Genomic DNA, 26,378 nt, shown 5'->3' with positions numbered 1-26,378 from the left:
CATGCAAAGGAAGAGAGAGAAACAAAGAATGGAGGAAATAGAGGAGTTGCATGAGTTGAAGGAGCAACTCTAGAAGGAACAGGAGCTGCATAGACAAGAGAAGGAAGCACAACAAGAAGAGGTACAATAGGGTGAAAATCTTGTGCAGACAGATGAAACAACACCCACTCAAGTAGTGTACTCATCAGAATAGTTGACATCAGGCAAACAGGGTGAGCCATCACATGAGAAGGACTTCGCTTAGGAGATAGAGGGAGCACTTGAATAAATGGATACAGATATGGAGCGGCAGGAATTAGAGCAAGACACCAACCTCATGCCTCACCATGAGGAGGTCAAGCCACTAGCTTCACCGCATCTAGAAGATGAGAAAGTCCTAAGTGACCAAGGAGACACTGAGATCCTTGGAGATCATCCGGAAGGAGATATGCACAATATCTCATTCGACGAGTCTCAACATAAAGTTGTAAAATCTCACAGAGTGTTGACTCTGGATGACCACACCTCTACTGCACAGTATGAGGAATGAGTGATTGTGTCTGACGTGCGTAAAAATCCAGCAATATTGGCCGATGCTACTCGAGCTTATGCCGAAGCCACTAGGTCGAGTGTTTTCTTTCTGATAGTTGATAACGAGTGAATGGCTAGGGAACTATAGATGACCAAGAAGGGATGAGAATTGGTTACACCATCCGCCTAAGCATAATTGAAGAAGGAAATACTAGATGAAGTGTTGCCCCTTGACACAGTCATGCAGACATTGTATTCCAAGTTTGGTACCATGTATAAGGCAGTCATCCATCTCAACGGATGGCAACACTGATGTGCTAGAAGAGACACATCTTGTCGAACATGCATGCTGTTGTTGATTACATGAAAACATGGATGATAAGATACAAGGGAGCCCCACTTCACTTTCCTAAGATGATGAAGCCTAGAACAATTGAACTGAAGGCATGCATACAGATTCACATCCAAAACTATGAAGAGCTCCCACAGCTCATCACTATTCTACAGGCTTCCCATGCACATGTATTCAAGAGTATAAATGTTGTGGTGTGCGTACATGTGATCCCATCTATTGGGACTCTCATCGAGGTGAAGATAAAGGCACATGTTTGACTATTGATTGTACTTTGACGAGTTGATGCGCATAGCCACCAGCCCAGATTTCCCAATTAGTGCAGACATCATGCAAAAGTATGGTACTGGTCTGGTTGTGCTAAAGATAATGATGCGCATGCTCTCAGATGAGTTGGACAGAGGAGCCCGAGCAGTGTACCTGAATGCTATGGAGGGAAGACTCAGGTTCTAGAAAGATGTCACCTTGGAGTACACGGACACCATTGTGGACTATCATTCTTGGCATCATTTCACTACTGTCTATCATCGAGAGGATGTCAAAGAGTTAGAATTCCCACGGTCTTCTAATTCATAGTGATGTATTGCATGGCTTCCTCAATCCATTTTTTCTCACATGGGTACATGTGGATTGTAATGTAACATCTTGTCAAATGTAAGTACAAGTGTCAATAGTTGGATGTAACAGTAATAGAGTAGATGAAGAGTCATGAGGGTAGATGAATTGTCACAAAGGGGAATGTCAAGGGCCACCTCACCCTTTGCTATAAATAGTCTCTCATAACTCACTGGATTAGCTTTTGGTCAACCAAGCTTCGATAGGACTATCTTAGAGAAAGCTTGGACAATATTGTAATGTGCCTTGGCTTCTCCACTATGCAAAGCTAGTATATCTCTTTATAGGAGCAAATGATTGTGGTTTTAACGTTCCATTATTGGAACTAGTGGGTGGACATGGATGTATTGTATGACTGGAAATTACACTTCTTAATGGAACAAAGCCAACATGTTTTCATGCATATGTTGTTATTGTAGTTGGACCATTCTGGTTGCTGTAGCAATGTGTGTTATTTAACTTACGCATTTGTGTATGAACTATTTTATATGCAATTGTATGAATCTTGTTGCAGATGTTCTGTTTGTTTGAACATCACTTTGGATTGCTTGCTATCTTTCTTTCCAGCCCATGATGCATCTTTTCTCGTGTGTTCAATTCTAATCCAAGTACTATTACAGGTTTCCAAGGGGTGCACTCACCTCACTCCCCATGTGTTAGAACCTCTTATGCACCTTCCTTGGATTGCTGCAGATTTCACACCCTTGCTACCAACAGGGACATCTTACTTGCCTTTGTACGAAATTACGGTCAAGGAACTACCGTACAACCCACACCTGTGACTCCTACACCAAACGATCTGAGGTCTAATTGGGACTTCTTACCGGGGATATCCCCTGACATGTTCAACACTGTCAACATTTCTAGCACTAAAAGGAGGGCCAAATGAAAAGTTGTTTCCTCTCCTCCCTCCATGATGTTTTTCTCGTGTCGAATTTGTTACCATCATGAGGGAGTTTTTTTATCTCTTGTCCACATACATGTATGATGGTGAAGGCGAAGTGGCCTGGCCTATGTTCTTACATGAATTTCTTTCCATGCTTCATGAGGAAGATGGATGTTTTGACAAACAGGACAATCTGCTGCTTGCATACACACTTCGCTAATCTCCACATTGATGGCTATGCAGTGTGTTGGCTGACAACATGCACTCACTTGAGCAATTCTGTGATCTCATTGAAGACACTTCCTATAATTTTGATCTAGAACATCTTGACCAAAAACTGTTACAACAACGGAAGGCTCTGCATGAATGGCCTATGGATTTTTGGCAGCACTTTCGTGATTTGACGTTTCAAGCTCCGAAGAGCCAGATGAGAATTTTCTATCTTTGGGACCATTTCGAGTACTGTCGTAAGAAATCTGCTTGTCCCAAGAAGAAGTTTGAAATCAAGCCTCGCTCAGTATTATTTAGTGATGGATCTGCGAAATCACAGACATATGTGGTCACTGTCACAAGTGATTGTCCGCCATCCCCTCATCAAACAACTCCACCACTGTAGAGTGATGCAGGAGATCACGCTCACACATCTGTTCAACTCTCACATCCTCCCAACATCACTTTGATTAATTTTCATGTAGATTTGGTTGGGAGTCCATTGAGTTGTCATATTCATTTTGTACATAACCTTCGGCTTCGTATTCGGCTGTTCCTCTAGATGATATTGTCTTGTGTTCTTCCATTCCGGGCTCTACACTTATTGTGAATGAGGATCAAGCCACTAAAAGAGTTTGTATGGCACAACCAATATGCTTTATCGTTCATGAAAAATATGACGAGGAGCTTGAGCATCAAAAGTCCGTGAAGGATGACTCCATTCCGTTCAAGCCTCCTCTGTTATTTCCTGACATCTTTGGTGAACCTACTGTTGGGCCTCCAAAATGCCTTCAAAACAACATCCACTTTCACCTTTATCGCCACCATTTCACTCACATGTCGCAACTTCATAACCATATAACCTTTCATTAGCCACCATTTTCATAAATATATGGGTTAGGATCCTTATTTACTAAAGTTATTCATTTTATGTGTTTAAAGTGAATTTATGATTAAAAGCTAGGAAGTTAACATGGTTTCATGTATCTATATATGTGGCCTGAGTTTCATGACATGTGTAGGTTATTTGGAAGCTTCCAAGGCACCCTTATGTGGCCTCCAATGCTTAAATTCGAATTCCCTTCAAAGGAGATTTGTATAAAGGTCAAAGAAGGATATGTGTCCTATTTGGATTGTAACTCTATGAGGTGTCTCATCATTTCTTATTTGGATTAGAACTCTATGAGACACTTAGGGGATATGTGTCTCATCATGAGCTATTTGGTTGTGACTATATGAGATTTTAGTGGATCCTCATTAAATAGGGTAGCTTCTTATGTTTTTGTATAAATAGGAGAGCCTTTTCCTTTGAAAGGCATGAAAGTTGGAGAAATGCTCATGTTTTTAATAGAGAATTTGGAGCTTATACTTGGAGATTTGAAGATTTATTTTTTCTTGCATATGGAGCTTCTTCACTTGCCATCCTCATACACAATTGGAATGGCCATCTAACGATTGTGATATTTAATTGCTTTTATAGATTAAAGTTCATTTGATTTCTTAGTATTAGTTTTAGAATGACTGTGTAATCTTTGCTTTTCTAAAAACAGTTCAATAGAGAAGATTTATGTATTTTCTAATTGGATTAAGTTTGAGGCAAGGGCTCATAGTTATTTAGTTTACTTTCATGTTTTATTATTTACTTTCTTAGATCAAACTATCAATCCATTGTATAATTGAATAAATGATCAGGCCAAGAAGGTGACTTCAAATTGGGTGATTGAATGCTCAACTTATGCAATCATTGAGCTTTACTTTTTCATGCTTTTATATTTGCTTTTAAGATCCTCATTTAATTACATTAACTGATATTCCTAAAGATCATTTTAAGAAATTGATTTAATCATATTTCAAGATTGAATGATTGAATATTTAATACATGCAATTATTGAGTTATTTTCTGCACACTTTACTTGTTTTTCTAGGACATTAGAAGTTAAAGTATAAATAGTTGCTTATACATCATCTCAAGAAGGTAACACTTCATAATTGAATGCTGGAGTAACTAAGTATACATTAGTTGTTTTTGATTTCACAGGTTAATTGAATTTCATTTTCATTATTTGATTTCATAGATTAGATGAATTGGTTTTCGTTATTTTTTAGTTAAATTGATCTAAACTGAAGGACAATTTCTAGCACATACAGTGCACGCATGCTTCACAAGTTTACGAAACACCCAGGTTGACAAATTAAATGATAGGCAATCACTTTGCCCCAACACCTGTCATCCATGATTTCGCATGTGTATCTTCATCTACATATGAACCCATTGTTGATCACTCGCAAGACACACTGGATGTTAGTCCATCATTTAACAATAGAGAGGATGAATTATTCATTGAAAATCCATTTGATCTTTCATCTTCCTTTTCCAGAAAAACAAAGGATGAATTTGTTCGCTTCTCATCTACCCTTCTGTTTGATTCATCAGATCATGAGGATGTTGATGAAATATTTGAATTTTCTGATCATGGTTGTCATGATCCATTTACTCCCATATTTGATCACGATCATGATTCTATCACAGTTGATTTTTCGAAGCCACCGGTTTATGATGATCTAGCTCATGATGAAGTCAAAACCCTCCAGATTATCAAGGCACTTTAGCCCACGCTGATGGTTATGTCAGGCCCTCTTGTCCTGAGGTTGGTTTCAGTTTTGATCAGGAAATTGTTCAATCACCTGAGGCTCCTCATCACTCATCTATATGCATTGAAGATCAATCCCACACACAGATCATGCTTCCTCCACTTGAAATGCATGATCCCATTTCTCATGCATTAGAGGAATCTTACATTTCAAGCACGCGTGCACGACGCAAGTTTTCTTTATTTCTTTCATTTTCTTGCATGTCACAGTTAAGAGTATGCATATGCTTTAAAGTTGCACACAATGTCGCACAACACCGTGACAAGTACACGAAAAACATGTCATGCACTTGCACTCACTTATGTCCTGTGGAAACTTTGAAACATGAAGTGTGTTCATCTTCACTGTTACATCTTTCTTGTCTACTGGTCTGCACAACCGGGTTTCTCACGGACAAGCCTTCACCAACATGGGTCAAAAAATGTGTCGGTGGTTGCATTGGAAATATCACTTCACGTGATTAGGCCCATGTACCGTTAGCTTAGGAGTAGGAGTAGTGCGTGCTTTCAATTTGCTTGCTTACTTGGTTTGTTTGTTTTTTTATTTGCTTTCTTTTTTGCGACTCACTTCACATTTGCTTCTACTTCTCCTTTAGTTTGTTATTTGTTTACTTTCTTTGTTCGTAGGTTAGTTTCAGATGAAACCTTGTATGACTCATGAAACAATTTGGGTAAAGTACAAAAGGCCTTATGCAGTTATCACTACTTTGTTATCTGTCATCCTGCCTCTATATGAAGAATTGTTACTTCTAGTACATGATAAGTCAATGGAAAATACGTACTGTTCGAGGTGAACCTTGGTGAAAACACAACGCTTGCATGTGAACTAGTGTCACCTACTCTAGTCAGTTTTTTTTGGGTTAACCCTTGTCAGCTCAGTCAAGTAGAGTAAGGTGAGGGTGAAAACCTTAACAAGAACGTCAGAGGTATACAATAAACTGCTTCCTTGAAGGAACAACGTCTTCTTCTCTCAATAAGTCGGGATCCCTCTTCTACCTCTGAAATGAATAAGTGTTATGCATAGTTAAGAAAAAATGAAAAAATGAAAAGTGGAAATAAAAGAAAAATGAAAAATGAATAAGGCGAAAGAAGAGAAAGGCTTCTTGCGTAGAGAGGTGATGCAAGTAACTCTGTGGGGGTACTGACCAAGCTCGCTGGCAGCAAAGCAATGCTTGTGTTCCTATGTGACTTCACGAGGGTACTGTCCAATCCTGTTGGCAGTGGAGCAACACCAGAGATGAAACTAAGACTCTGACGACTATACTAATTGTGCACCAATATACCCCTCAATCCCAATCGAAACAACTGTGTTTCCTAGGCTTGGAATGTGTGTCAATCGACCAAGAGCTTGGCATATGCTACATCTTACAATCAGGCTAGAGTGAAACCAAGATGAGTTGAGAAGTGAACAATATGTAGATTATCTTCTGGATACATCGCATTAGGATTCTTTTTTATCGACGTTTTGAACCAACAATGGTGGTTCATCTTCAGGATGTGAAAGATTATTGAAAGACTAGTCTTATTTTTTCTTTCATATATATGGAGATGTATGAGATGTTTAGCTGACAGATATTAGGACTTATTAAATTATTTTTAAATTATTCTATTTGTTTTAATTATAATTTAATTGTTTTTATATATTTTTTAATTATATTTTTGTGATATTTAGGGTTTAAAATTATTATATAATTAATTTAATTATTCTATTATGTTTTGTGAATTTAATTGTATTAAAAAATATATAAAACAATTAAATTATAATTAAAACAAATAGAATAATTTAAAAATAATTTAATAAATCCTAATATCTGTCGTCTAAACATCTCATACATCTCTATATATATGAAAGAAAAAATGAGACCAGTCTTTTAATAATCTTTCACATCTTGAAGATGAGCCACCGTTGCTGGTTCGAAACGTCGATAAAAAAGAAACCTAATGCAATGTATCCGGAAGATAATATACTTAATTATGAGACTCGTAGAAACCTCAAAGATAGAATACTCACCCAATACAGAAGGGAGATAATGAAAGAATTTCGCAGATTTGAATGACACAGATTGGTCTTAACGAAAAATAAGATTGACCTTACATTCTTAAAGAGATGCAGAGATTCATCAATTATTCCTACCTTTGCTAGAATCAATCATTCTCTGAGAAGTCAGCACAATAATCAAATATTCATGGAAGCCAGCATTGCTCTTATTTCATAAGGAAATTCAGAGAAGCCATAGAAATTAGCAAACACCCTAATAACCTCAATAGCGACGAAGGATGGACCATAAGCGAAAACTGGATTCCAATCCTATCATCCAAATCTATGCTTACCTAACTATAATCCTCCTCTAATTAACCTAGAACAAACATAAAAGATCTAATCCATTATAATTAAAAACAAATTATGACCATACTATAATATAATTTAACAAAAATCATAGGAAATAAAAATAATAGGAATAAACAGCTATGACCCTAATAAAATAATAATAACAATTCAATAATTAACATTCTGAGTAATTAAATCATAATCAAAACATATAGAATAGAATAGTAGAATAAGGGATAACTAACACAATTAGAATAGGACAACTTATCCTAAACAAAAATAAAAAAAAATAAAAAAATAAAATGAAACATAAGAGAATAATTAATAAAAACAAATAAAATAAGAAAAATGGATTAGCCATATAAATAATTAAAATAAATATAATTAGTAAATAATTAATAAATAAAAATAATTATAACAACTAAAAATAATTAAAATAAATAATTAATTAAAATAATTAAAATAAATGATTAATAAATAAACATAGATAAGAAGATATTATTAACTAAGCTATGACCCTAATAAAATAATAATAACAATTCAATAATTAACATAACAGAATAACTAAATCATAATCAAAACAAATAGAATAAGGGATAACTAACACAATTAGAATAGGGCAACTTATCCTAAACAAAAATTAAAAATTAAAATGAAACATAAGAGAATAATTAATGAAAACAAATAAAATAAGAAAAATGGATTAGCCATATAAATAATTAAAATAAATTTAATTAATAAATAAAAATAATTATAACAATTAAAATAATTAAAATAATCAAAATAAATAATTAATTGAAATAAATATAATTAAAATAATTAAAATAAATAAATAATTAAAATAAATATAATTAAAATAAGAAATAATTAATGCAAATATAACAAATATAATTAATACAACCATAACCCTAATGAAATAATAATTCTATAAAAAAATAATTTAAAATCCCAAAAATATCACAATAATACAATTAAATTCACAAAACATAATAGAATAGTTAAATTAATTATATAATAATTTTAAACCCTAAATATCACAAAAATATAATTAAAAAATACATAAAACAATTAAATTATAATTAAAACAATTAGAATAATTTAAAAATAATTTAATAAATCCTAATATCTGTCAGCTAAACATCTCATACATCTCTATATATATGAAAGAAAAAATGAGACCGATCTTTCAATAATCTTTCACATCCTGAAGATGAACCACCGTTGCTGGTTGGAAACGTCGATCAAAAAGAAACCTAATGTGATTTATCCGGAAGATAATCTACATAATCATGAGACTCGCAGAAACCTCAAAGACAGAAGTGAACAATACTTCCGGAGCTGTTATAATTTCTTTTCACGAAAAAGGTCCATTCAGAGAGTTGGAGTTCTACCGGTGTGTCGCCAAGTGTTGTAATTGCCGCAACCACCCTCCAAAATTTTCCCTTAGCTTATTTTTGGAGCCTCCCTACCAACCTTTCACAGCACCATGTCTTGCTTCGTCAAGTACACAAGCTTTAGTGATTTTCTTGCATAAAGACATCCTGTCCATCAAATCTTTTTGCATTCCTCTCATAGGCTGCTTCTTCGGACTTCGTCTAGTTGCAGCCTGAGCAACCCCCTCAAGAAATTGTGCAATTCTAGAGGGAAACCAACCTTCCCTCCAAAATTGTGCAATTCTATCTGGCAGCTTGTTGGGCTCCAGAATTGTGCAAATCTGCTAGTCAAGCTTCATCCAAAAAATTGCACAATTCCTCCCAGCAGAGCTACTCAGCCCAGGAATTGTGCAATCCTGGGTAGCAGTTAGCCGCTCTGCCGAGAAATTATGCAAATATCTTGGGCAACCACCCGAGATCCCTCCTAGAAATGCACATTTTTTCCCAGCAGTTGAGTAGGCTCTTGCATGTACAGTTGGGTTGACCATTTCCACCTGGGACCAAGGAAGATTGACTTGCATGCATGGGCTACCTTTTCCAAAAATAGAAAAAGAAACATGTAAAATGCATCCCTAGGTTTTAGGGAGTTATTTTTAGCAGTTGGAGATTACATGCAAAGATCATTTTTGAATCTTTCCTCCAAGTGTTTCTCTTTCCTAGATTTGTGGCATGCGCGTCATGAGCTTCAAACTTATATATTCAACGCATTAGAGCTCATTTCCTCACATCGATCTTGGAGCTCTAACATGCCACAACACATCCATCTCATCTACTCATGGTAAGTGGTCTCAACTTGTCTTTTGCAGCATTTCTGTCACTTTTTGTGTTTTCACTTGTGTGAGTGTTGTTTGTTTGATTTATATGAACGCTTGTTATTGTTTACATGCATAATAGCATGTACTAGCACCGTTTTAGTTTTTGTTAGCATCTCATTGTTGTTACATGCATGAAACTGTTTTGCACGAACGGTTGCTGATTCAGTGACTCACTTCACCCATATGCATGTTTTTTCATTTTCTAAATCTTTCATTCACTATTTACATGCACAATAATTTCATTCTGCTTACACTTAGTATCGCCATGCATTCAATTTCACATTTGCTTTCAATTTCTTATCGGCGAGTTTGGGCAGCCTTGGCCTAGACTCTACCTCACAAAGACAACATTATACAATCCTGAGAAGGAAGGCTTTGTCTTCCTCTCACGAAATGCATGTTTATGCCCAGGAGTTATCCTCTAGGTTTGCATTGTGCAATTCTGAGGGACAGTGATTGCTGGCCCAGAAAATTGCACAATGCAGTTACTGAGCCAGTAGCCATTTCCAGGTGAAATTGCACATTGCGCAATTCTAGCAGCTAGCAGGGCAGCCTGGATTGTCCAAATTCAGCAACCAGTCAGCCTCCTCAGATAGCCCAAACTGCCTTTTCCAAAATTTTGGCAGCTAGTCAGCCAGCCTCCTAGAAGAATTTGCGCAATCCTTTCCTATCAATCCGTAGGTATGTTTCATGTCTTTCCTCAAGTTTGCTTTGATTTTTGCTAACAGATTTCTTTCCATGCATGTTGCTTTGTCTCCATATCTAGAAGGTGTTCGTCCACCTCTTTCCAGTTCAGGATCAATGGCCTCCAAGAGAGTAGGATCAAAGGACACTAACAGAAGTGCAACTGGAGCAGAAATTGAGAAAGTGTCTGCAAGTCTACTGATCTATTAAGATACCAAGCTGATTCTAGACAAGGAAATCAAGTTGAAATGGTAAGAGGTCAGTGATGCATTTGGAGGCACATTTGGGGAAGACCTCGAAAACTGGCAGGTGTATGTGAAAATCCACAAGTCCAACTTGTACCAAATTTCATGCAGGTATCCCGTTCTCCCATGCACGAACATGATACATTGGATCATCTCACACATGATCTTGAGATGATGACATTGAGTAATGTCAGTGGGACGAAGATTTATACCTTCAGGGCATAGGATTATGATAAGATGTATCAGATGGTGGAGCCTGTGACCATCATGGAGACACCCGTCAGATTACCTAGCAACAATGCCAACTCCATAGACATTTTGAAGAACTAGGTGAAGGAGTCGGCTAAATTTAGGATGACACCCAACCAGATATACAAGATGAATATACTGTGGAAGGCATATCAATACTTGGTCATCTTTGCATGTTGACTGTATGGAAAAGAAAGCACAAAAACCTTCTGTTGTAGCCACTACAACACCACCCAAAGTTTTAGGGCATATTCAAAATTTTGGGTACCCAACCACTCACCCCGAGCATCTAGGGTCTTTTAATAGGACCCCAACTAGTTGCTCTCCCAACAACCTTGCCTATCCACCCCCTTTGGTGTGCCCACTCACGTTTCATGCATAGCATTCATGCATCATGTTTTATCTCAGATGTAGGCCTCAAAATCGCATTTGAGTTCCAAAGGTCAATGGCTTCATTAATGAGTTAAGTGTCTCTCATGTTTTAAAACTCATCTTCACATGTTTAACATCGCGATCAGTAGATGTCCTATATTTCAGCAGGCGTACATGCAATTTGGCTTTCCTTACAGTAGGAAGTATTGGGATTTGGGCAAAACCCTAAATGGGAAAAGGTGATCCCTCTCCTATTTTGACCTAACTCACCTCCTTTTAATAGTGTGTTTCCATCGACATTGTTAGGCACATGGGAGAGATGGTTGCATATCATATTCCCCATGGTTCTTTGTTGGAACTACATCTCCACATGAGCATTAGGGCTTGCAAAGATTATATACTACCCTTGTAGCTGTAGACATATGTGATCGGAGTACTCATGTCATTTTAAGCTTTTCTTGACTCACCCTGAAGCATGATCACACATATGCATAAGGTTTTGTGATAATACATTGTGATAGTAACCTTGCTTTGTCTTGGTCCTCATCCCCTCGGGTGCATTAAGATTTCTCAAATTGCCATGTTACTTCGAGCCCTTAAACTGTTAACTACATTTCTTTGGGCATTGCATAAATTGCTTACAATTCATAAGTCCATTTAGGTGCCTAATTGTTGTGCTAATTTTCAAATCTGAGCAGCTTTGGTTTTACTTTAGTTGCAATTTTACTATCACCTCCAGATGAAATTATTTTCATGGTTTGAATCATTTATCCCATTTTCTATGTAGGGATTTAAATAGAGCTGCATTGGGCACATATTTAATGAAGAAGGAGCAGTCACAATGGCATTTATAGGTCTGGACTCGAGGAGCCAGGGATGGAAACTGGTTCAGACATATTCAATGATAATCGTCTAGTAGTGAATGTGGATGAGTTGGTGATGTCGGAAATGGATACACCGATGATACCCAGGCTTTCATGAAAGCGTGCAATGAAGCATGTTCAATCTAGCCCTTCAATCTTGTTAGTTCCAAGAGGAAATTCTTACCTCGTTAAGCCCCTCACCTTATCTGGTCCCTGTCAGTATTTGATGACAGTCAAGATTTCTTGAACAATCATTGCCTTCGAGGATCCAAGCGTTTAGGGAGATTTGAAATCTAATCACTCACTACTATTCCGTGGAATAAACAATCTAATAATTGGGGGTAGAGAGTCGATTTATAGAAGTGGGGAGAAAATGTGGACATATTATTTTTTCTCAGATGTCCCAAGTGACATTCTTATAGATGTCGATGGTGGATACCTTGCATTGCACAAGTTTCCATTGGTATCATGAAGTAGGCGGACCCGAAAGCTAGTAGCAAATGCAAGAGACCATGATAATTTAAAGCTAAGCAGCAAAGTTCAACGATGATATCAACTTTGAAATCACCTCATCAAATGTGGCCCATCTTCACTGTGTTTCCCAATATCTTGAAATGACTGAGGACTACACAGAAGAAAACCTAATGGCTCACACGGAGGCCTATCTTAACGAAGTTGTGGCCCAAAGCCTTGAAAAATCTACAGAAGTTATACACGGTTGCGGGAATCTGCTCCCCCTTGCAGAGGAACTGAAAATTGTAAACAAATGCGTTGATGCAATTGCTTCAAAGGCCTGTAGGGAGCAGATGGCATCGAGCCTATCACGTCTGGATTCTAACAACTCTGGCAGGATGTAGACCAAGAAACACGATGTCGAATTGTCAACAGAACTATTCAGGCGGAGATTGGTGGATCAAAGAGTTGTCGGTTCTTGGCATTGAAATGTATCAGAAAGTAATATTGGCCACAAAATCCATAGGCGTAATGCATGAGAACATCAGGACATCGCTCATGCATTATGCTGAATAGGCCCTGAAAGAGCTTGCCAAGAAACGAGATGCCTCTGCTCGGACAAAGATGCCCAGCCTTGCTGCTGCCTTGGAGCATCACGAACAGAGAATCATGGTGGAGACTATTGTGAGCCTCTTGCCTATAGAGAAAAACGCCATACCCATTGCCTTTCCCTTCGGCCTGCTTCGTATTACTGTGATGCTCAATTCCACCATTGCTTGCAGGTTGGACCTGGAGAAAAGAACTGGGCATCAGCTCGAATGTGCCTGCCTCGAGGGTCTGCTAATCCCTTCCTTCTTGCACAACAAAGATACTCTGTTTGATGTGGATGCAGTGCATAGAATATTAGGAAACTTCTTTTTTACAACAGGATGAGAATCAGGATGTAGTGGATTTAAACTTGGGTGGATACGAGTTTGGTTGCCTGGCTGATTCTCCTTCTCAGGCTACCATCATCAATGTTTCCAAGTGGTTGGATAACTACCTTGCAAAATAGCACCAGATGCAAATCTCATGCCCGTGAAATTCATAATTGTTGCTGAATTGATGCGAGAATGTGCATGCCCGATGGATGATGGGTTGTATAGAGCCATTGATATTTTCGTGAAGGCCCATCATGGATTAAAATATATGGAATGAAAAGGAAATCCCCACAAGGCGAAAATTTGCTGGTAGAAGCTCCAGGTCATAAATTCCCATCAAGTCGCAGTTGTAAAAATGCGAACTCTCCGAAGGTTGCATAATCGCACTCTATAGCCTCAAAGAAGTAGCCAGAGTGAGCGAATTGTCTGCAACACGTCTTTGCAACCTCTAGTAAGTATCCCTTCCACCAAAGTCGCATAGTCACACTCTATAGTCTCACAAAAGCAGCTAGAGTGAGTTACCTATTTGCAATGTGACTATGCTAACTCTGGTAAGTTTCCCTTCCACCGAAGTCACATAGTCACATTTTTATGCCTCAGGGAAGCAGCCAGAAGATGCAACTTCCTTGGAACACGACTATGCGACCTTCATAAGTCGCAAATGACCTCATATATTGACTTTTCTCCCAAAGGTCACATTTTATTCAATGGATCATGAGGTTGTCTAACTTCTGCAAGTTGCATTTCCAAATGTGATTGATTTAATGATTATGAGGCTTTGGAATCCACGATTAGCTCATGAAGATTCATGATTTAGTTTCAATAGGGTCTTCTCAAACCATTCAGAGATGCTGCATGCGGAAGTGGAAACGAGCATTATATATTTTTTCCCATAAAATAATATAATGATGAGAATGTGTAGCAACCATGAGACAAAAGAAATCATGAAGTAAATAAAAGACAAACAATTTCTTCTCATTTACAGGGGTGCACTTGTTACAAATCATCTCTTGGATAACATTACCAAAGGAAAAGGGAGATATTATCAATGTCCAAATGATAAGGGAGTTATAGAAGGGATGTGCACTAGTTTTCTTGATGGAACTACCTTTTATTTGGAATAGTGGAACTTACATTACCAGTTTTCTTATGAAATCCCATTCTCTTTAACTACTGTAAAATTTGGATTATGGATGAACATATATGGTATTGAGAAGAAACCTCCATATTCATCCAATATCAAATTCCAGAGAGTTGGCCACATACATTAGAGTGTTGGATCTTGAAGCCCGAGAAGCTATATGCCTCTTAGCATTGCATCTCCTCCATACAAGATAATAAATTCCCCGGGTCCTTCACCCTAAACACTTCTTGATGATTGATTAGAGCAAGGAGAGATATGGATAGTCCTTTCAGGAACTATTGTAAACATTTTGGAGCCCAGAGACACTCCATAAAGATCACATTAATTGACTGCACTATAGCACAGAATAGGATTATCCAGGGGTCCAAAGTTGATTTCGGTTTCTTGTGATTATTGTTATTTATTTATCTATTGTTACATTTATGGTATGGTCTTCAATTATCATCATGTATAACTATGCTTACTATCTTATAGGGTACAGGAGGGTGAGGACTCCTACCTATGAGGAGAGACTTAAGGTAACTCATAGGAAGACTTGCAGCTAGGATGTCTGACGAGTAAATAAGTTTGCTCAGCATGGTTGATCGAGACACAATGACAACCACAATGGAATTTCATGCAGCAAAGGAACCACACAATTTGGTCTTGTACTCTGGCAACCGCCTTGGTGACAAGCATTCTAGGGTATACAAGAACCCTCTACATCTCCTTCTTCTTTTTATCATAACGCAAATGTCCTCCTATGATGCCAACAGTTAAGTTGAGATAAATTTAGCCTATACTAGGCAGTAGGCATGAAGGTAGCTAAAATGGCATGAGGGAAGGCCAAAGGTCATAGTAGATCAATGGTCACCTGACCTCTATAAATGTGCCTGCATACATCACTTTAAAGGGATGACTTTGGCACTCAAGTTGAGGCCAATATAGATAGTTTATTGATGATTGAGAGATAGGGCCACTCAACTCTTGGTAGCTAGGAGAGTGGGTTGGCAATAGGGTTAGGGTTTTAACACTGAGTGATGGTATGAACAGTCCATGTTCCACTACTGGGCATTGGCTGGTTGCATGATATGCATTTGAAGTTGCAACAATATTAATATGATGTTTTCTTTTACCTTGTTCACTGATTCCCATGCTTACTCATGGTGGTTGTTTTAGCTGTCTAGTACCTCACCATATTTGTATGTGTGTTTTCATATACGCGAGATGTTATGTACTGATACATAGTGGTCACATGTATGTTTTGCTTTAGAATCTATGTTTACTTGTTCCTTTCCATGTTAGCGACCTATTGTGAACTACTTCACAATTGACCTTTGGTAGGTTCCTCTTTGTTGTGTTCGATGGGGTTAAGCTCACTAATTACCCTCATCGTTTATATCTTCTTATCATTTCTGTGACTTGTTTAAACCTCTTTCTGCAATTTTTCAATCTTGGTTTGATTTTGTTTCGCTGCCTGAGAATTTCATTCTCGCCCCACTCTGATACCTTCTCATTTGATAACTAAGAGTAGAAAACATTCATGGTGGCAGCTGTGCCCACATGCTAGATGGGGCTCCTATCCCTAACGGTGTGAGGTCTAATTTGGACCTTGCACCGGGGAGCCTTAGTCGTTGGTGGTACATTTTGGATCGTCAATAATTTGGTTCTAGAAGGAGGGAAAAATGACAAGATGAGCCCTTGAAGCCTGCATTTTAGTCTCATATATGTTAATGGCTCCAACTAGAATCTTTCTCCCAAGGCCTTTATCTGCTTTGTCTATTTTTCGATTTTCCATCCCCTAGGAGCAGTTCCATCGCTTGTCTCAATTAAAGTTTTATGGTGAGGATGGAACCCTTTTAATCGAGCACATTTATGACTTCCTTGAGTTTTGTGAATCTTTTGATATCAACGACGAAGATTTTTCTTGTGCGTTTTCTCCCTCACCCTTGAAGGTTGCACCAAGCAATGGTGCCACACATTGCCAGTGACGTCTAATCATTCATTCAAGCAACTCATCGCTAAGATCCAACAAGAACTTAACATGTATGATTTCCAAGATGCGTTAAAGAGAATAAATGAGCTTAGGATGAAACCTCAGGAATCTTTAGAGGATTTTTCTTTCAGATATGTGCATATTTGCTTTGAATTTCTTGAAAGTGATGTCGACTGGGTGTATTTGTATATAAATTTTGAACAACTGGTTCTCATTTCTTTACAACATTTTCAATTAGAAACAAGTCCTGTTTCGCATGAGTATCGTCATAATTTGCAAATTACAAAGTTCCTAGATTCTACTCGTAATTTTGTTTAGCCTATCTCTTTGAATTTGGAACAACCTCAAATCCCCGAGGAAGAGATTACTATTTGTGGAATTTTTCATCCTCCTCTTGACTTGTTACATAATAAGATTGTGGTCATAGATAGTTCAAAGATGAACAATGCTTTTTGAGAAACAGATGTAATGGTCTCGTCTCTAAATCTGATCTGAAAATGAGATATTAAGACAATATTAAGGTATTACAGATTCATGTGCAGGAATTCCTATATTACTTAGTGCAGTGGATCGAAAAGATTGTGAATAATATAGACAATGAGCAGTTAGAAAAACATAACAGGTACACACATCAACACAACAAATAATCAAGGAGTTCACCAGACTTCCTGGCTACATCTCCTAGTCCAGCTTTCAATGGTGACCTCTCTATTATGTCTTCAAGAGAAGATTATTACAAGTGTGAGATCAAATCGAGTCTCAACACAACAGTGACAAAACAATAAGGATTTACTTGAAATCCTCAAGTCTATAAGAGTACACAGACTCTCCCTGTTTCTCTCTATCTTCTACTTTCTCTCTATCTCAGCAACTACCTGCACTGTCTCTAACATTGAGTAGCTTTTAAGGCTATCAGTGCTTGTCTGTTCATCTCCCCTTTCAGGCTCTCTGGCTCCTGGCCTCTGTCTGTTCAAATCCCCTCTGAGCATTAAACAATCATTGTAAAACACCTTCAGGTATGGTGGCCACCTGTTTTTAAATGGAAAGGACCACTGGCGTGATTGAAATCCCCAAAAAGTCAATTCTCTATTTACACAGGGAAATACATTGAAAACATTGAAAAATCCGACAAAACGCCTTCTATTGGACTTTAAATAATATTAAATCTTCCTTATAATCCTATTGGGTCCACCTTTGGTCGCTATCACAAGCACACCATTGATCCACGTGATCTCTGATCCAACAATTGATATCTATTTCGAGTGGCTTAAGTGTGCGGAGACTACCTTCTCGAAAAAGCGGTTTTTCTCTCTCCTCACCAAGCCATATGTTGGCTAGTGCATGGGATCGGGAGGAACCCGTCCAATACCACTTATCGCCTTAGGGCCGCCCAAAATCCCACTCATTACAGAACTCAAATAATATAAGGCTGCATCTATAATTCCTTTCGTGTCCAACTTTATTTCTTCGGGGCATTTTCCTTTGTATTTCAGTTTTTATACGAAAATGCACTAATACACAGAAAAGCCTAAAAATTCCCTTTATATCGGAACTCAAAACTTATAGGGTCGCATTTATAAAACCCATTGGGTCTAGTTATCTCAAGTCTCATTTGTATTGGCCCCGCTCCTTTGTATCTCCGCGATGCGATATATCACAATTGCATATTGCATAATCCTCAGGCCATGGTTAGTCCTCCTTGTGTTTTTAGCAATGTGATATTGTGAGTAAGTCTGGACCGTTGATCTGCACGCTTGATTGACGGTCCTCGTTGACTTGCGCTGATCGTTGTCGTGATTTATTATGGTTGCCTCCGATATCTCTCGCTAGCCTCTGCCGATTTCAATATGCCGATTAGATTTGGACTGTTGATTGGTCCAATCTGACAACTCCCATGCAACATCACTTCCACCTTTTCTTAGCTCTATTTTCCGCCTTTTTTTCACTGTTTTCCATTGCGATAGTGTTTCTAATATTTAAGTATATGAAGACTTAGAGGTTTTTAGGATCCATTTTGGATCACACCTTCCTACTGAAAAGCTTTTGGACCACCAAAAGTTGGTTTTTAGGCATCGATCAAGTGCGGATATAGCTTCCTCACTTGTCCAATTTCTATCCATCGTGCACTGCTTGGTTTTGAACCTTTAAGTCTGATTCTCAGGTACTCAACATCCCCTCAATGCGTATTTCTCACCTTCCTGTCCAGAACTATGTCTTCCTACAATTCATTGAGATATTTATGCAACAGATCATCAATAGAAGGCAACTGACTTTTCTCTTCAGGATCTTCAATCAATGAAGGTTCATACAGTCTCAAGTTTTCTACATTAACGACTGAATAGATTTGCATATAAGCTGGAAAATCAAGGCAAAAAGCGTTTTCACCAATTTTATCAAGTATCTTGAAAGGCCCATACCTTATTGGTTTTAGCTTCTCACCTTCACCTTGCATTCTATCTTTGCTAATGTACAACCATACTTGATCACCAACTTGGAAACTATGCTCAACTCGATGCTTGTCATGCCTTGCCTTGTACTTGGCCTGACTTCTTTCCAGCTATTCCTGCACTGCCTGGTGAATTTCTTGGATTTGTTCAATGAACTTGGTTGCTTTGTCCACATCGCTATGTCCATCAACTGCTATGTTTTTACCAAAGACAAAAGCCAAGGGAGGTATAAAACCAAAACAAGTCTCAAAAGGAGATCTCTGAGTAGAAGAGTGCTTAGCATGGTTGCAAGCATGTTGCACATAACACAAATGCATATCCCAAAGCTTGGGATTCTTACTGCAATAACCTCTGAGCAACTAGATCACTGTCCTGTTGACCACCTCTATCTGACTATCTGTTTATGGATGAAATGCTGTGCTCTTCTTCAATCTAGTGTCCATCAACTCCCATAAACTTGACCAAAACTTCCCAACAAATCAAGAATCTCGATCAGAAACAATAGAAGTGGGTAACCCAAAATGAACCCATACACTCTGAAAGAACAACTTCGCTGTTTGTTTAGTTGTAACCTGCTTGTTACAAGGTATCAAAATATACATTTTACTGAACCTATCCACAACAACATACAAATAATCATGACCTTTTCTAGATTTTGGCAATCCCCCAACAAAGTCCATGGAAACACTTTCCCAAGGATGAGAAGGAACTAGAGGTGGACTGTACAAGCCTAATTTTCTATTACTGGGCTTGCTTGTGGCACACATAGTACACCCTTTAATATATGTAGAAATTGTTTCATGCATTCTTGGCCAATAACAGAACCTTTGCAACTATGAAACTGTTTTACTTGCACCAAAATAACCTAATATGAGAGAAGTATGTGCTTCTCGGATTATGTTAACTCTTTTAGTTTATGGAATGCATAACTTTCCCAAATGATATCTGAGTTGGTCCTTAACATAATAATCCAATTCTTCTACTTGCTTGCCATGACTTAGAGTTGCATATACATCTTGAGCATATTGTTCAATGTAACTTTCATGCATTACTGAGTTATGCTTAAGTATAGTAGATGCATTTATGATTGGTCTTGATAACATATCTGCAACCTTATTGTGTATGCCCTTCTTATATCTGATGACAATATGAAATTGCTATAGAAAACCCATCCACCTATAATGTCTTGATTGCTACAAATTAGTTTGTGAGTGCAAATATTAGAGTGGTTGATGATCTATATGTATGATTGTTTCTTTGCCCATTAGGTAATGTTTCCACTTTTTCACACTTTGTACTAATGCATACAATTCTTTATCATATGTCGGATAATTAACTACTGCAGTAGTAAATGTCTCAGAATGATAGCATATGGGTTTACCGTGTTGCATCAACACTGCTCCCATGGCATAGTCATTGGAATCTATTTCAATCTCAAATGGATGTTGAAGATTTGGCAGTTCTAGTACTGATGTTGTACTAATTTTTCTTTTAAGGTCTTGAAGGTTTCTGTTGTTTGCTTCCCCACTAAAACACCTATTCCAATCCTGTTAAAGCATGTAATGGAGCTGCAATCAAAGAAAATTTAGCAATAAACTTTCTCCAATATTGTGCTACTCCTAGGAAACTCCTAACCTCTGTAGAAGATTTGGATTTAGGCCAGTTCACAATGACTTCAACCTTAGAGGGATCTATCTTCAATTCACCACCCCTACAATATGACCCAAATAATTTAAAGATGTCTTGCCAAATTCACATTTTGACAGCTTCACATAGAGATTTTCTCTTTTTAAAACATCTAAAGTCTGCTTTATATGCTTTACATGGTCTTCCCATGTCTTACTGAAAACAAGAATGTCATATAAATAAACAATTACAAAATCATCAATAAAAGGTCTTATTACATCATTCATCACTCTCATGAATGTAGCAAGAGCATTAGTTAAGCCAAAAGGCATAACCAGCCATTCATACAACCCTTGCTTTGTCTTGAAAGCAATGTTCCATGCATCTTGTTCTGCAACTTTGACTTGATGATAGCCACTTCGCAAGTCTAACTTAAAAAGGTAAACTACTTCTTTCAACTGATCTAATAGATCATCAATACAAGGAAGAGGATAATGATTCTTGATTTTTATTTTATTCAGTGCTATATAATCAATGCACATTCTCCACAAACCATCTTTCTTTCTCACCAACACAGTTAGAGATCCACATGGTGATGTGCTTGGTCTTATGAACCCTTTATTGAGCAACTCCTGTACCTGCTTCTTTATCTCTACATTCTCTAAAGCTGATAACCTGTACATTCCGATGTTAGGTAATGGAGCATCTTGCTGCAAATGAATATCATGTACTATTTCCCTTTTGGGTGGTAGACCTTTAGGTTCTTGAAATAAGATATCATATTCTGAAACAGCTTTAACTAAATCAGCTTTCTGTTTAGCATCACAGCCTTCAAATATATTGGTTTTATCAGCGTTCTTTTCCTTTACAACCAGTGGTAAAAATTGCTTACTTGAATTCACAATTCTTTTCACCTACCCTGAGTTTATGAGAGAATAGTTATTTTTGAGTTTATGAGCTCTTACAATATATTCTATTCAATATTTAGTGAGTTGATACTTATTTTCAGCTCTATAGAAAATATCTTTCCTATCATACAAGAAAGGACTTCCAAAAAAATACCACATATATCCAATGGAACTATTTTTAACTCAACCTCATCTACAAATGTTGACCCAATAGCAAACCTAAGTTTACATTGTCTTGTTACTTATATCTTTGTTTTATCACATACCCAACCTAATGGATATGGCTTCTCATGAGGTTTCGTTAGTAATCCCAACTTCTTTAAAATTGTTTCAGGAATCAAGTTTACTTGTGATCCACTATCAAATAAAGTATCAATATTTTGGTGCTTGGAAATGACTCTAATACGAAAAAGCTCATGTCCTTTCCTCTCATTATTTTCATTATCAATAGATTGTGCAGAATTACTTGTGGATGCTTCAGAATTTTTACCTTTTATACCTGTGGCTGTGATTTTTGTTTCATCACCTGAGTCTGACCCCAAGTCTTTCTGAATAGCAGCAACAATCTTTTTATTCTTACCACCGAACTTCTTAGGTTTCAACTCTAGATGCAAAGACCAGCAGTGTGCCTCATCGTGTCCATCCTTCGTGCAAGGATTGCATGAAGGTTTGTCCTTCTGTATAGTGTTTGTTTTCCTCTCCTTCCATTTCAGTTTCCTCTTTACCTTGTTCTTGCTTATAGAGTGTTTAGATGATCCCCCAACCTCTGGGTTCACATTCTTGCCTCTAGCTTCTAGATGTGTAGCTTGAACTGAGACATCATCTAAGCTAGTGGGATTAAACATGAGAATGGCATGCTTCAAATAGTTATGTAGACCACCTGTATACTTCAACAAAGTTTCAGGTGATTCTAGACATATGCCTAGAGTTAAAGCTCTTTTTCTAAATTCCTGAGTATAACTTTGTACACTTTGACCCTTTAACTGGGGAAGAGTTTGCTAACTCATCATTACCTGCTACATATAAGCTGAAGGATAGAATTGTTTTTTGATGGGAGAAACAAATTCATTCCAGGTAGAAAGGATGTTACCAAGTCTTTGCAGATCAGCTTATATCTTGCCTTCCCACCACACTAGTGCAGTTCCTCCAAGTTGTAGGCTAGCCAGCTGAATCTTTCTCCTTTCTAAATCAATGTTATACACCTTGCAATATACATCAATCTATCTTATCCAGTTATCTAGATTTTCTGCATCTAGTTCTCCATCATAAATAGGAAAATCAAACTTCACATCTAATTTAATCAAAGAAGTTTCCTTCTTTTTCTTATCAGGGCTAGTTTTATGTGAAGAAGATGATGAGGATGATGAATGTGATGATGTAGTAGATGGTGGAGAAGGCATTTATCCTTTTCCTTTGCCTTCGAGATGGGAAAATAGAAAAGGTTTCTCTGCTCCTTTGTCTGGTTTAGGTGCTGAAGTGCTTTCACCTCGACCCTTCTTAAATTCCCGATACATATCTTCCACCATGGCTTGGAGTGCCTTAAAACCTTCCATAAATTGAGATTCTTATCCCAATGGATTTTCTTCTGCCATTCTCCTCTGAGGATATACTCTCCCAGTCTCTGGATTAGCCTCAACAATTTCTCCTTCTCCTAGTTTGAGATTTGACCTAGTTAGCATTCAAAATCTAGCACAAGCTTGTCTAACCTTAACAAAACCAAAACCAAAAGCTCTGATACCACTTGATCTGAAAATGAGATCTTAAAACAATATTAAGGTATTACAGACTCATGTGCAGGAATTCCTATATTAACTAGTGCAATGGATCAAAAATATTGCGAATAATATAGACAATGAGCAGTTAGAAAAACATAACAGGCACACACATCAACACAACAAATAATCAAGGAGTTCACCAGACTTCCTGGCTATGTCTCCTGGTCCAGCTTTCAGTGGTGACCTCTCTATTATGTCTTCAAGAGCATATTATTACAAGTGTGAGCTCAAATTGAGTCTCAACACAACAGTGATAAAACAACAGGGATTTAATTGAAATCCTCAAGTCTACAAGAGTACACCGACTCTCCCTCTTGCTCTCTATCTTTTGCTTTCTCTCTGTCTCAGCAACTACCTGCACTGTCTCTGACATCGAGTGGCTTTTAAGCCTATCGGTGCTTGTCTGTTCGTCTCCCCTTTCGGGCTCTCTGGCTTCTAGTCTCTATCCATTCAAATCACCTCTGAGTGTTAAACAATCATTCTAAAATTCCTTCAGGTATGGTGGCCACCTGTTTTTAAATGGAAAGGACCACTAGCGTGGTTGAAATCCCCAAAAATTCGATTCTCTATTTAGATAAAGAAATACACAGAAAACACTGGAAAATCTGATAAAATACTTTCTATCGAACTTCAAATAATATTAAATCTGCCTTATAATTCTATCAGGTCCACCTTTGGTCACTATCACAAGCCCACCGTTGATCTATGTGATCTCCATCCAATGCTTGATATCTATTTCGAGTGGATTAGGTGTGCGGAGACTACCCACCTGAAAAGGCGATTTTTCTCTCTCCTCGCCAAGCCATGTGTCGGCCAGTGTATGGGATCGGGTGAAACCCTTCCAATACCACTTACTGCCTCAAGCCCGCCTGCAATCCTGCTCATTATGGAACTCAAATAATATAAGGCTGCATCTATAATTCCTTTCGGTTCTGGCTTTAACGCTTCGGGGCATTTTTCTTTGTATTTCGGTTTATATACGGAAATGCGCTAATACACAGAAAATCTTGACAAATCCATTTATATCGGAACTCAAAACTTATAGAGTCGCATTTATAAAACCCGTCGGGTTCGGCTATCACAAGTCTCATTTGTATCGGCCTTTCTCCTTTGTATCACCGCGATGCGATATTGAGATGTGGTATATCGCAATCACCTATCACATAGTCCTCGGGCCACGGTTAGTCCTCCTTATGTTTTTAGCGATGCGATATTGCAAGTAAATCTGAACCATTGATCTACGTGCTTGATCAACAGTCCTCGTTGACTTGCGCTAATTGCTGTTGCAATTTTCATATGGTTGCCTCCGATATCTCCTGCTGGCCTCCACCGATTGCGATATGCCGATTAGATCTGGACTGTTGATCGGTTCGATCCGACAGCTCCTATGCAGCGTCACTTCAACCTTTGCTTAGCTCTATTTTTACCCTTTCTTTCACTATTTTCCATTGTGATAGTGTTTCCGATAGTTAAGTATATGAAGACTTAGAGGTTTTTAGGATCCATTTTGGATCAAAATCCCTCATACATTCTTTTGGTTTTGAATCTGAAAATCACATAACATTTATTTTGATCGAGTCTATTCAACATACGTCGCACTATATCCCGGGATCTCATTCAACTGTGCATGATGGTGTTGGTCTTGTCTCAAGTAATGTTGACTGTCATATCAAATCCATGGAACATATCAGGCCTGTAAATTTATCTTTCTCTTTGGTGAATGTTAATGGGAAGAATGTGAGTCCAGGTTCGATCAGTGCTCCTTCATCTGACTGTGTGCATCCATTCTACCTTGATTTATTCCATGGGTCTACTGCATTGGCAGTTTCTTCAAATCATTCATATATTTATCTCACTCGCACTGATTGCAATCATGTGCATGGGGGTGAGGTTTCACAATCAAATGATGCAGAGTCTGAATCCCTTATACCTGATCTTTGCCACTTGTAGTATTTAACAAGTGAAGAAGAGGGCCCTGCATCTCGCCTAGCTCAAGTTGGTTCCCTCATTAATCCCGCTTCACCCCCAAGCCAAGAAGAGCCTTATGTATCAGATACCCAACTTGATCAAACTGGTGGTTTCAACAATTCTCATTTTACCATAAATATATTCTCTCATGCCTTTGGTGATTATCCTATGTATTCATCTGTTGATCCTACGAAGCCACTATAATTTGTTGACCCAACTTACAAATTCTTACAGACTCATCAGGAAGTTGAGGCACTTCAGCTTTTGTTGATGATTCTATCAAGTTCTCATGTTCCTGATGAGACCCTTGAACCAAGTCAAATTGGGGTTTCTGAAATTATGGTTTCCACACATCATGCTCCTCTCAGCATCATCTCGCCGGATGCGAGCTCATCTTGGAAACCCTTTGATTCAAGCAATGTGTCTCTCAAAAAATCTTTCCAACGCCTTTCAACTAATGTGCATAAACCTCTATATCCTAATTTTTTTACTGAAGGAAGTGCTCTAGCCATTGTCTCAAATACAATCTGTAAACATATGCAATCAAATGATACCTTTCAATCTCCTTTATGGAAAGGGGCCAATTGCATGCTCTCCCCTTTGCCTAACACTCTTGCGGTTGATTTAGTTCATTCTCGGGAATCTAAAGAGTCCCATTTGTCGAGCTGCCAATCTGTCAACATTCAGACAATGGATCCAATCCACAATATTTTCACTGATAGTTGTCCGGTCACAACCAACAATAATCGTATACACCCATCTACAAATATTGCAAAGCTACTAATATGGGATGGCATGTCGTTTGAAGGTTTAGAGGCTGTCCAGGATGATGAGGCACTTTAGCTTCCGCTGATGCTTATGTCAGGTCATCACGTCCTTGACGAAGTTTAGGAAAAATTTCAAACTAGGGTTTCTGAAATTAGGGTTTCTGTGTTTGAATCCTCAGGG

General features: G+C 37.9%; 2 pseudogenes; both read left to right on the top strand.

The window, feature by feature from the left end:
• The first annotated feature begins 12,587 nt into the window (after positions 1 to 12,587).
• Positions 12,588 to 13,864, top strand: LOC149181132 (BTB/POZ domain-containing protein At5g48800 pseudogene; annotated as a pseudogene).
• A 262-nt stretch (positions 13,865 to 14,126) lies between these two features.
• Positions 14,127 to 26,378, top strand: part of LOC149181131 (BTB/POZ domain-containing protein At5g48800-like) — a 38,405-nt pseudogene continuing 26,153 nt past the window's right edge.

This window comes from Pinus tabuliformis, chromosome 3_2 (genome assembly GCF_031772625.1).
Source record: "Pinus tabuliformis cultivar Carrire ecotype Pingquan chromosome 3_2, CPIR1, whole genome shotgun sequence".
NCBI classification, from domain to species: domain Eukaryota; kingdom Viridiplantae; phylum Streptophyta; class Pinopsida; order Pinales; family Pinaceae; genus Pinus; species Pinus tabuliformis.
The sequence above is the reverse complement of the archived record's forward strand: the minus strand, read 5'-3'. Positions and strand labels throughout refer to the sequence as shown.